Below are 9,451 nucleotides of genomic sequence, written 5' to 3'. Positions count from 1 at the left end.
CCAAGATCGGTTCTTGGCCGTTTCCACAGGTACCAAGACAAGGCCCGGATCTTAGAAAAGGCCAAAGCAAGTGGATAAATTACTCTCAGAGGAGCACAAATTACTTTCTTCCAAGACCTATCCTCTCTGAAACTGGCCTTGAGGCACATGTGCAGTCCACTCACGAAATGGCTAAAGGACCGCGGAACTCAATACAGATGGGGGTACCCTTTTTCCCTCTCTTTCGAACACGACGGCAAGAAAGTGCAGCTGAGATCCGAAAAGGTGATCAGCATGTGTATCTCAGAACTTTTGGAAATTCGTGAAGACGGTGGGGACCAAGAGGAGGCAGGACAAAGTGGAAGACAATGGCAAATACAGGGGCCAAAGAGGAGAAGGGTCAAAGGATCGAGGAAATTTAGACGAGGAAATGTCACACCTGAAGGAGATAACTGATTCCGTTGAACGCCTGGATAGATCACTCAAAGTTTGTTATCGCCTGTCCTGAGGTTGCCCAAGATACTTATGAAGTTGTTGTTCTGGAGATATATCCGGATGGGGGATCCTGCAAAGGTGAGACCATCCCCTCTGCCGCCTCCGCTGTGAAGTGGCAGCATTCCTACAATGGAGATACCAGAAATGGGTGGTGCGATCATGGAATGCTTGAGTGAACACTTGCGATCCAGACTTCACCCGATCCGGGCATAGGGAGGAAAGTGTTTGCCCAAACGCTCCTTGCCAAGGATGGATCGGTGCATCACTGTGAGAGAACTTGTGTGAGAAACAAGTATTTAAAAATAGTCTTCAAAGAGGTTATGTTTTGATCTGAGATGGGGGATGGAGTGGGGGCTCATACGTTATTGAGAATGTCTTGAGAGAAGGGACTGTGAGGTAACGGCCTCCACTGGTGGTCCGATACTGGATTAGTGCCTTTAACTGATCTTGGTCAGACGCCACCAACTGGGCATGGGGGATGGAGGCAGGAGGAGATTGGTGGGAAGGTGGAAGGGAAAGGGTCTGGAACAGAATCCTCAGTGAGACACAAATTGGCGCATGCATGGTTGTTTAAAATTACACTAGGTTGCCAATCCCTACCAAGGGATCATTTGATGCACGCGCTCGCAAATGGTGGTTAATATGAACCAACGGACGGGTGGGCTCCTTAAGGTTAGAACTTTGAATGTCAAAGGTCTTAATTTCTCAACCAAAAGATCCTTAATATACCGAGAATGGAGGTCCACTTCTTACAAGAAACAAAGTACGCCAGAGGGGAAGAACGGAGACTCCTAAGTGTACAAGCAAGATCTGATTTCTGGGGTTCTGGGCCTTTAGGTAGAGGGGGAGGGGGATACTCATTAGAAAAGGGCTGGGCTTCACGGCCACGAAAACATGAGCAGATGTAGAGGGGCATGCTTTGCTTGTAGCAGGCTTTCTAGGACAAGTGAACATTACGCTTGCCACAGTATACTCCCCCAACTCAAGGAAATCTAGGTTTTTGGCTAGGACAGTCCCCAAAATGATGCTTGAAGCCACAGGTCATGTCCTCCTCGGAGGAGACTTTAATTTATGGGCAGATCCCAGTCTAGACAGGAAATTGTGTCAGCCTGATGTGAGAGAACCAGCGCAGGGAGGCCGCAATGAAGTTGCAAACGTGTTCCGCATATACAGGCTATGGTACATATAGCAGGAGCTTCATCCCGATGAGCAGGGGGACACCTTTACTCTGCCCCTCATAATACATTCACCAGAATCAATTATGTGTATTTATTAGAAGAACTATATCACACTGCAACAAGATTTGAGATCGTTCCGGTCGCTTGATCGGATCATGATATGGTCACAACTGACATAACGTACCTATGAAGGGAAGCCGATGGCGTTGTAATGAAACTCTTTGGAAAGATCCTATATTTAAAACAGAGATGGAAAATGAAATCACTGAATACTTCAAGACAAATAACACTGGGGAGTTTCCAAATTAACAGTGTGGGAAGTTGGGAAGACAACTTGGAGGGGAATTCTAATTAGAGAGGGCACGAGTAAGAAAAGAGAGAGGAATCTGTTTGAAAATAAACTCAGGAATGAGATTTGTCTCTTAGATGAGGCGGCGAGGAGAGAGGAAAATGAGAGAGCTGGTAGGATCTTGGAGGCAAAAAAGAAAAGGGAGGACCTTCGGCTCCTGGAACACGGACTGATAGCCCATAAATTACAGCTTCTGAGACAGAAGTTTTATTAGAAGGGAGACAAGGCTGACACCCTGCTGGCAGCCAGACTATGCAACAAATATGCTGAATGGAGGGTTTTGGCAATAGAGAGCCGAGAGAAACCCCAGACTGCAGCAAATGCTGAAATCCCTGAAGCTTTCGCCACATTCAATAAGGCGCTGTATAGATCGGAGGCACCGTCTGGGTTGATGGAGACTGATGACTACTGTCAAAATGCCAAAAATCTCGTATGACGAACCCCTTGGCTTGGAGGACCCGATAACTGAGGAAGAACTTAAGAGCGCAATCAAGAGGCTGTCCCTGGGCAAGGCTCCCAGAGGAGATGGCTACACTGCCAAATTTTATAAATCCTTTCTCCCGCCCCTCCTCCCCTTCATGGTGGAACTCTTCAATGAGATCCTTGATACTGGGAGGGCCCCAGATTCCTTAGTTCGGGCCATGGTCTTGGTAATTCCCAAAAAGGGAAGGGACCCCAAACAATGCGAGTCATACTGCCCCATATCTTTGTTAAAAGTGGATGGCAAAATATATACCAGAATACTGATTAGAGACATTTATGCCACGCCTGATCCATGCCAATCAGGTTGGTTTCATTCTGGGCAGACAAGGAGCTGACACAATGAGGAAGACTTTACACCTGATCAACACATCTCATAATATGAGCAATGACCCTGCCCTACTGTCAGTCGACGTGGAGAAGGCCTTTGACAGGGTTGAATGGGACTTCCTGATGGCAGTCCTTCACAAAGTGGGAATAGGCCCGAAATACAGGGGAGGGATTCGGCCAGTCTATCCATCCCCTAAAGCCTCTGTCTTCGTAAACGGGAAATATTCCGCTGGTTTGAACTAGATAGAAGAACACGACAGGGATGCCGTGCCTCAGCCATACTCTTTGCACTCTCATTAGAACCCCAAGCACAGAAATTAAGGGATAATCATTGGGTGGAGGGTCTCCGACTAGGAGCAACAGAATATAAAGTAGCACTGTATGCACATGATCTGCTTCTACACATGTCAAATCCCACATCCTCTATACCTAGAGCAATTCGACTAAACAAGGTATATGGGGATCTCTCAGGTTTCAAGATTAATGAGGCCAAGTCAATTTTATTTCCCTTACACAAAACTACACAGGCAGTTGTGGATAGGCTTTCCCCGCTATGCCTCATAGTAGAAAATGCTAAGCTAAAATATTTTGGCATACAGGTCACGAGGGATGTCAACAAACTCTACAAAGCTAATTCCCCCCCCTCCTCCTGAGGTTCCATGCCGATCTTGCCATGTGGTAAAAATTGATAATTGAGTAGGCTCAATGCAATAAAAATGGTATGCCTCCCCTGCTTTTTGTACACCTTTCAGATGCTTCCTATTCGAATGCCGACGCTTTTCTTTGATGAGGTTAAAAGGCCTATCACAAGGTTCCTTTGGCAGGGAAAGAGAGCAAGAGTAGACTATGACACCCTGACACTGCCTAAAGATAAGGGCGGGATGGGGCTTCCAGACCTGAAGAAGTATTATCAAGCTGCCCAACTGCGATTCTTGATTCCCCATTTGCGAGATCATAAAGTACCTCAATGGGTTGCAATAGATAATCACTATCAGGCCCTGCCAACTGTCTCTGATTGGCTATGGGTACCCAGAGACAAACTGATATGGAGACTGAGGGATCACCCGATACTGGGGACCATTTGGGAAACATGGAGGGAGGAAAGGGACATGCAGAAAATTACTTCATGGCCGTCCCCCATAGGTCATCTATGGGCCCCGGCATCAGAGAAAACATCCACAATCTGGAAAGATTCCAACCCTGGTTTGAGGCTTGCTTGGAGAGGGTGGGTCAGCTGTGTAAAACGGCTCCTTCATAACAATTTCAGAACTGGGCGAGAACCTGGCTTTGGGCCCCCTATCTGCTTCCAGTTTTTGCAGATCAAGGGTGTCCTAACAAAGGACGTATGGAAAGATAATGCAAGTAGATAAATCACCTTTTTTCGAGAAACTGTTGAGTTCCAGAACAGAAATGAAAGGATTAATATCTGCCATGTATAGGGAACAGATCGAAGCAGGGAAGGGCTCCACGTCGTCTCTGAAGGATAGGTGGGAGACAGATTTGGGTGATGTAGTTGATCAGGACATGTGGGGAAGGATGAGCAAGGCCGCCCCCACCCCACAAGGTTTCTATATCCAGCCAATACAAACTTCATGCGATGAAACTGTTTTACAGGTGGCAGTATAATCCCCTCATGCTCTCTAGAATGTTCCAGTCACTGAACCCGCTATTCTGGAGTAAATGTGGTGGAATCGCTGACTACTGGCACATGTGGTGGGGCTGCCCCCGGATCAGGGTTTATTGGGATGAAGTCCTTCGAGTGGATCAAGGATCTCAAAGGTATTCAGAGGACTGCAGATCCTTCTCTTATCCTCTTTGAGTTTGAACGTAGTGATAATGAACGAAATAGGATTAAGGGTCTAACAGCTCATCTATTATTGGCAGCCCGTGCCGCCCTAGCAATTAAGTGGAAATCTGAAAGTATACCAAGCAAGGGTCAATGGGTTAATGTAGCAATTATCATCTGTGTCATGGAAAAAATAACCTCAGCCTTACATGCAAAATCTGTTCAATGTGACATCTTTGGGAAGACTCTGTATCTAAATATATGCCGGATCCTAATCGCTAGAATCTGGAATAGGAGAGGACAGACATATATACCCCCCAGCAGGGGTATACTGTACTAACGTGCTGGAAGAGTCCAACATTAAAGCCCTGAGGACGTCTTACAGAGACAATCAACCTCAGAGTGATTGCTGCAGAAGTTGCAATGTGCATCGATCGAGTCATCCTCCAATAGGTACATCAGTGAGGGAGTAAGGAGGAAGTGTTCCGGGGATGGTGGGGAAAGGGACGGGAAAACTTAGTTTGAAGGGTTAGGACATATTTTTGAAAGCTGAAAGTTTCAATTGTTTTTTACGTAATTTTGTTGGATCTTTAATGTTGCCTTGTAATGCCTTTTTCTTTGTTTATGAAATTCTTAATAAATTCTAATAAAAAAAGAAATGATGGGGGCTCGGGGGTCTCCGACACATGTTCCATGGCTTAATATTGCTGCAAAAATATGGCAATATTTTTGTATTGCGATATTTTTGAGGGGATATTAACACATGGAACCCTGCTATATCAGGGGTCTGTAACCTTTGTCTCTCCAGATGCCTTGGACTCAACTCCCTTCAGCCTTATCCAGAAGAGTGAATCAAGTTGGATCATGGGCGTCAAAGTCCAAAACACCTAGAGAGCCACAGGTTTAATCCTAAATGATCACTTCATCTTCAGCCTATTAACTTCAAAGGTGCATCCTCTTGGGATTGTGTTGTGTGAGATGCTTTTTGGCAGTAACCTTTGAGATTTGAGCTCTCCACCCTGGCTGTTGAACCTGTCATAGATATTCCCCCTATGATCATGGCTGCCTTGTCAAAAAAGAATGCATGGCCCATTCATTTTGCTTGAGTGCGGAGTGGGCACTCTTGTGGTGATTGAGTGCTATACAACGCAGCATAGCACAAGACAATTCAACCTGCATGCCACACTTGCAGAAACACGGTATAGAGAATTATTTCCAGCAGTCCTATGTAAGCATTCAACATATTAATTTAAGAAGTGTTAAAACCAATTTTGTACACTTCGACTGGACAGACTGCTTTATGGAGTGAAACTTGCTTAAATACTTAAATAAACAAAACAGTCATTAATGCAGCTGGTCGTAGGAAACAGAGCACCGGGTGAGCATCAGATGGTAACATTGTGACCTAAGCATGCATGATATCGCTACCACCCAGACCGCCACTGCGGTTGTAAATTTTCAAGTTAATGTGCCACTTAATAAATCCAGCAACTCTCACTGCTAAAAGCAACCTGACTCCCTCTTGCAGACTAGGCAGGAAAACCTAAGCAGATGAGGGACATAACAGTACAATACCGATTTTTCTAGTCATCCAATAAAAATGTATACTTTTATTAAGGCACGGCGTATGTAATGTTCTTTTTTTTTTTTTAATATGGAACACTTCACGAATTTGCGTGTCATCCTTGCCGCAGGAGCCATGCGAATCTTCTCTGTATCATTCCAATGTTCTTTTCTTTTGTTATGCCAGCAGGAATTACGTGTAAATATTTTGTTTTCAATCTTAAGGGGGCTACATTAACCATTGAAAGTGTGTCCATCCTTTAGCAGTTAGATACACCGCTCGGCCATATTCAATGTAGTTATTTTATATAGTCCTCTATATTGTCACCTTAAATTCACTCACATTCAGGGACAATAAACAAACTGCATTAGCACTCAATACTTATTTTGATTAAAATAAATATCATTTGAAAAGTGGCCTCCTAGCTGTATGTTGGGGAAGTCACCACAATATATGACATAAACACCGGCAGCTGCTGAACAGAAAGGAAAGTTTGCCGGCCTGTGAAGATCTCACTAAGATACAACACTGCACACACACACTCATTTTTGTGTTGCTATTTGTATAAACAACATAATTGAACTTTTAAGCAGCACATTCTAATTTTAGAATGCTTATAACCTTCCTTTGTATTTACGCGTCTGCCCTAATCTAGGGTCGCATGTAACTGGTTCAGCACCCAAATGCCTAAGGGTTTGTGCACGCTCTACAAATGTGAAATAAATACAATACATCTTCTTTTCATGCCCATCTTAATCAACAGTAGGTCCAGCTGAGCCGATCAGAGTGTAATGAAAAACTAAACTCTCAGAAGGCAACACTGGACCACTAGAGCCTGAGGCTGAAATTCATGTGACGTATCAAAAATCTGGGAGCATTCCTCATTATACACCAGGGGTGGGATAATCCTCATATGCGTGGCTGAATGAATTCAGAATGCTTTAACATCTAGCTATCAAAATCAATATTTAACTACAGGAACATATGTTTCAACTTCTCCAGTTTATGGCTTGGACAAAACCATAGCAAACGTATGAAGAATCGTCTTGAAGTAGAATATTGAAAAATCCTCTCCCTTAGGCCGGGCAGCTGAAGCTGTTCTCCAGAAATGCTCCAGACAAATAATTTGTGGATGTGACGAATGAGCACTGAATACAGCTACAGGAACACAAACCCGAGACCACCACCTAGTGAAGCCATACAGCCAGTGAAATGGAAGAAAGCAGATGAAAGGAACATCTAAAATATTGAAAGAATGGTGAGGCTTTTCTTAGGTTTGTGATCTGATCCGCATCGGATTTGAGACAATGGACCACACTGTATTTCTGAAGTTTCAGAAAAGCACAGTAATCTACAAACCTGGAACTCATTTAGTCCTTTGAGAAATCACGAATCATACTCCGGCAGGAAGGAAGGACCAGAGCCTGAACATAAAAAAACTCAAAGAGCAAATGGTCATCAATTTAGCTGACAGAGCGTGCAATGACGGTAGATTTATTGTCATGCCAATCTAAAGATAGTACTAGGTTGGAATCCTGTAAAAGCGAGCATGTATGTTTTGGGGTTGCTCAAAAGAAATACCTTGAAACAAAGGTTAAGCCAGAGGCTGTTCCCCAAAGGATGTGTTGTCAAACAGGATGTGTTGAGTTGAAATAGTTTTTTTTATTTATTTTTTTATTTAATTGTATAACAGTTTTTACAAATAGTTGTTCTATAAACAGTTACAGATCAATAGGAGTGGCATATACAAGTTCACTCATTCACTACAAGGGATGCAATAAGATCCAGGTCCCTCGGTGTACAAACTCAATCCATTCCAGAGGGCATGCACACCTTTCTTGTGCCGGGTGCCAGGGCCAATGCGTCATGCAGGAAGTCTGTAACCAATTAAGAAATGTCCTTTTCGGAAACCCATTGGGTGACGAAATCCTCCAAGCCATGAGACAGAAATCCTCCAAGCCATGAGACAAAGATACTCTGAGAGAACCAATTAGGCAATCTGTCCAGTCTGATAGAAATGGGAAGCGGACAGAAAAGGTATTGAAATGCTGTGCACATTTCAAGGGCCAGCGGGAATCAGGCCAGGGAAGACAACATGGGAGAACCTAAAACTATTCAGTATTTATGTTTATTAGACTCTCGGAGGACTCTTGAAATGAGTGCACTTGAAGGAAAAACATAACGCTAACTGGGACTGCAATGTTGAAAGAACGTATCTGTTGCTAAAGCATCTGGATCCAAGCTCCAGCTGAAGAAATCTGAAACTTGTAAATTCAGTGTGAAAGTGAATAAGGTTGGTTGTCATTTAATCCTAGTATTGCCAAAGAATTTGAAAAATCATGTTTTGAAGACACCAGATGATGGAACATCTCAGTTCCCTGGAATAATAGTCTGCTACCATATCCCTGGTAGAAATTCAGTTTTGACCTGTACTCATTCGAAGTGAGACAATAGTCCCAAAAGGCTTTGGTAGAATAAGCTAATGCTTTGAAGCATGTGTTCCCCAGGCAGTTGGTGTTTCACACTAATGGCACATTGCCCAGTCTTTGCTTAACTTCATACTGCAAATGACTATGTAAGATCTTCTAAACAATTGAAGTTCCCTAGCAATTCCCAGGGTGATCATAGCCCTCCACACCTTGCTCCACAGCCAGATCATTTTGTATCTGGGGATGACATAAAACATGGTCTTATATCTGGGGATGAAACAGAAAGTATCCTACTAATCAGTGTTTCTATGTGGTCTTTTCACACTTGATCCCATCGCTTCTCTAAATTGTTGGAGAGCCTAAGGTGAGAAAGATTTGATGTGGCTCAGTTGATTGGTGTTCAGTTGTTGCAATGCCCTGTAATGATAATGATAATGATGTGTTATTTATATAACGCCTTGATGTGGTATTTATATAACACCTTAATCCAAAGCTCTTGATTCTTGACAGGGAGACAAGGCATATTAACTTGGCCATGTTATCAAAGATGTCACTAGTAAGGCCAATACCAATACCTTATACAATTCACTTGTTTTTGGTTGGCTGCTCTCTATGGGGAAGCAGTGATAACTGAATAGGGTTGATTTGAAACCTACGAAATTCTGGCCTTTCTCTGAGGATTGTCTTCATTTTTGACAAACCCTACTTTCTGTAGGAGGTGTATCGTCTGTCTGAGTTGTTCTACTGCTTCCCACTGAGAGCCTCCCATGATCAGTATGTCATCCTGATAAATCAATGGTAGAATACCTTTGCACATTAGTGTAGCTGCTATTTACACAGGGTTTTTGGAACATGGATGTA

At 43.6% G+C, this 9,451-nt stretch overlaps 1 non-coding gene across 1 annotated transcript; it reads right to left on the bottom strand.

Annotated features, from left to right (window-relative positions):
- Positions 1-6,245: 6,245 nt before the first annotated feature.
- Positions 6,246-6,353, bottom strand: LOC138448209 (U6 spliceosomal RNA). Its single transcript, XR_011260055.1, has one exon. It is a non-coding gene; the product is annotated as a U6 spliceosomal RNA (small nuclear RNA).
- Between the last annotated feature and the right edge of the window lie 3,098 nt (positions 6,354-9,451).

Source organism: Ambystoma mexicanum, chromosome 3q (genome assembly GCF_040938575.1).
Source record: "Ambystoma mexicanum isolate Mex_15411 chromosome 3q, UKY_AmexF1_1, whole genome shotgun sequence".
NCBI lineage: Eukaryota > Metazoa > Chordata > Amphibia > Caudata > Ambystomatidae > Ambystoma > Ambystoma mexicanum.
This window is presented reverse-complemented; position numbering and strand designations above follow the sequence as displayed.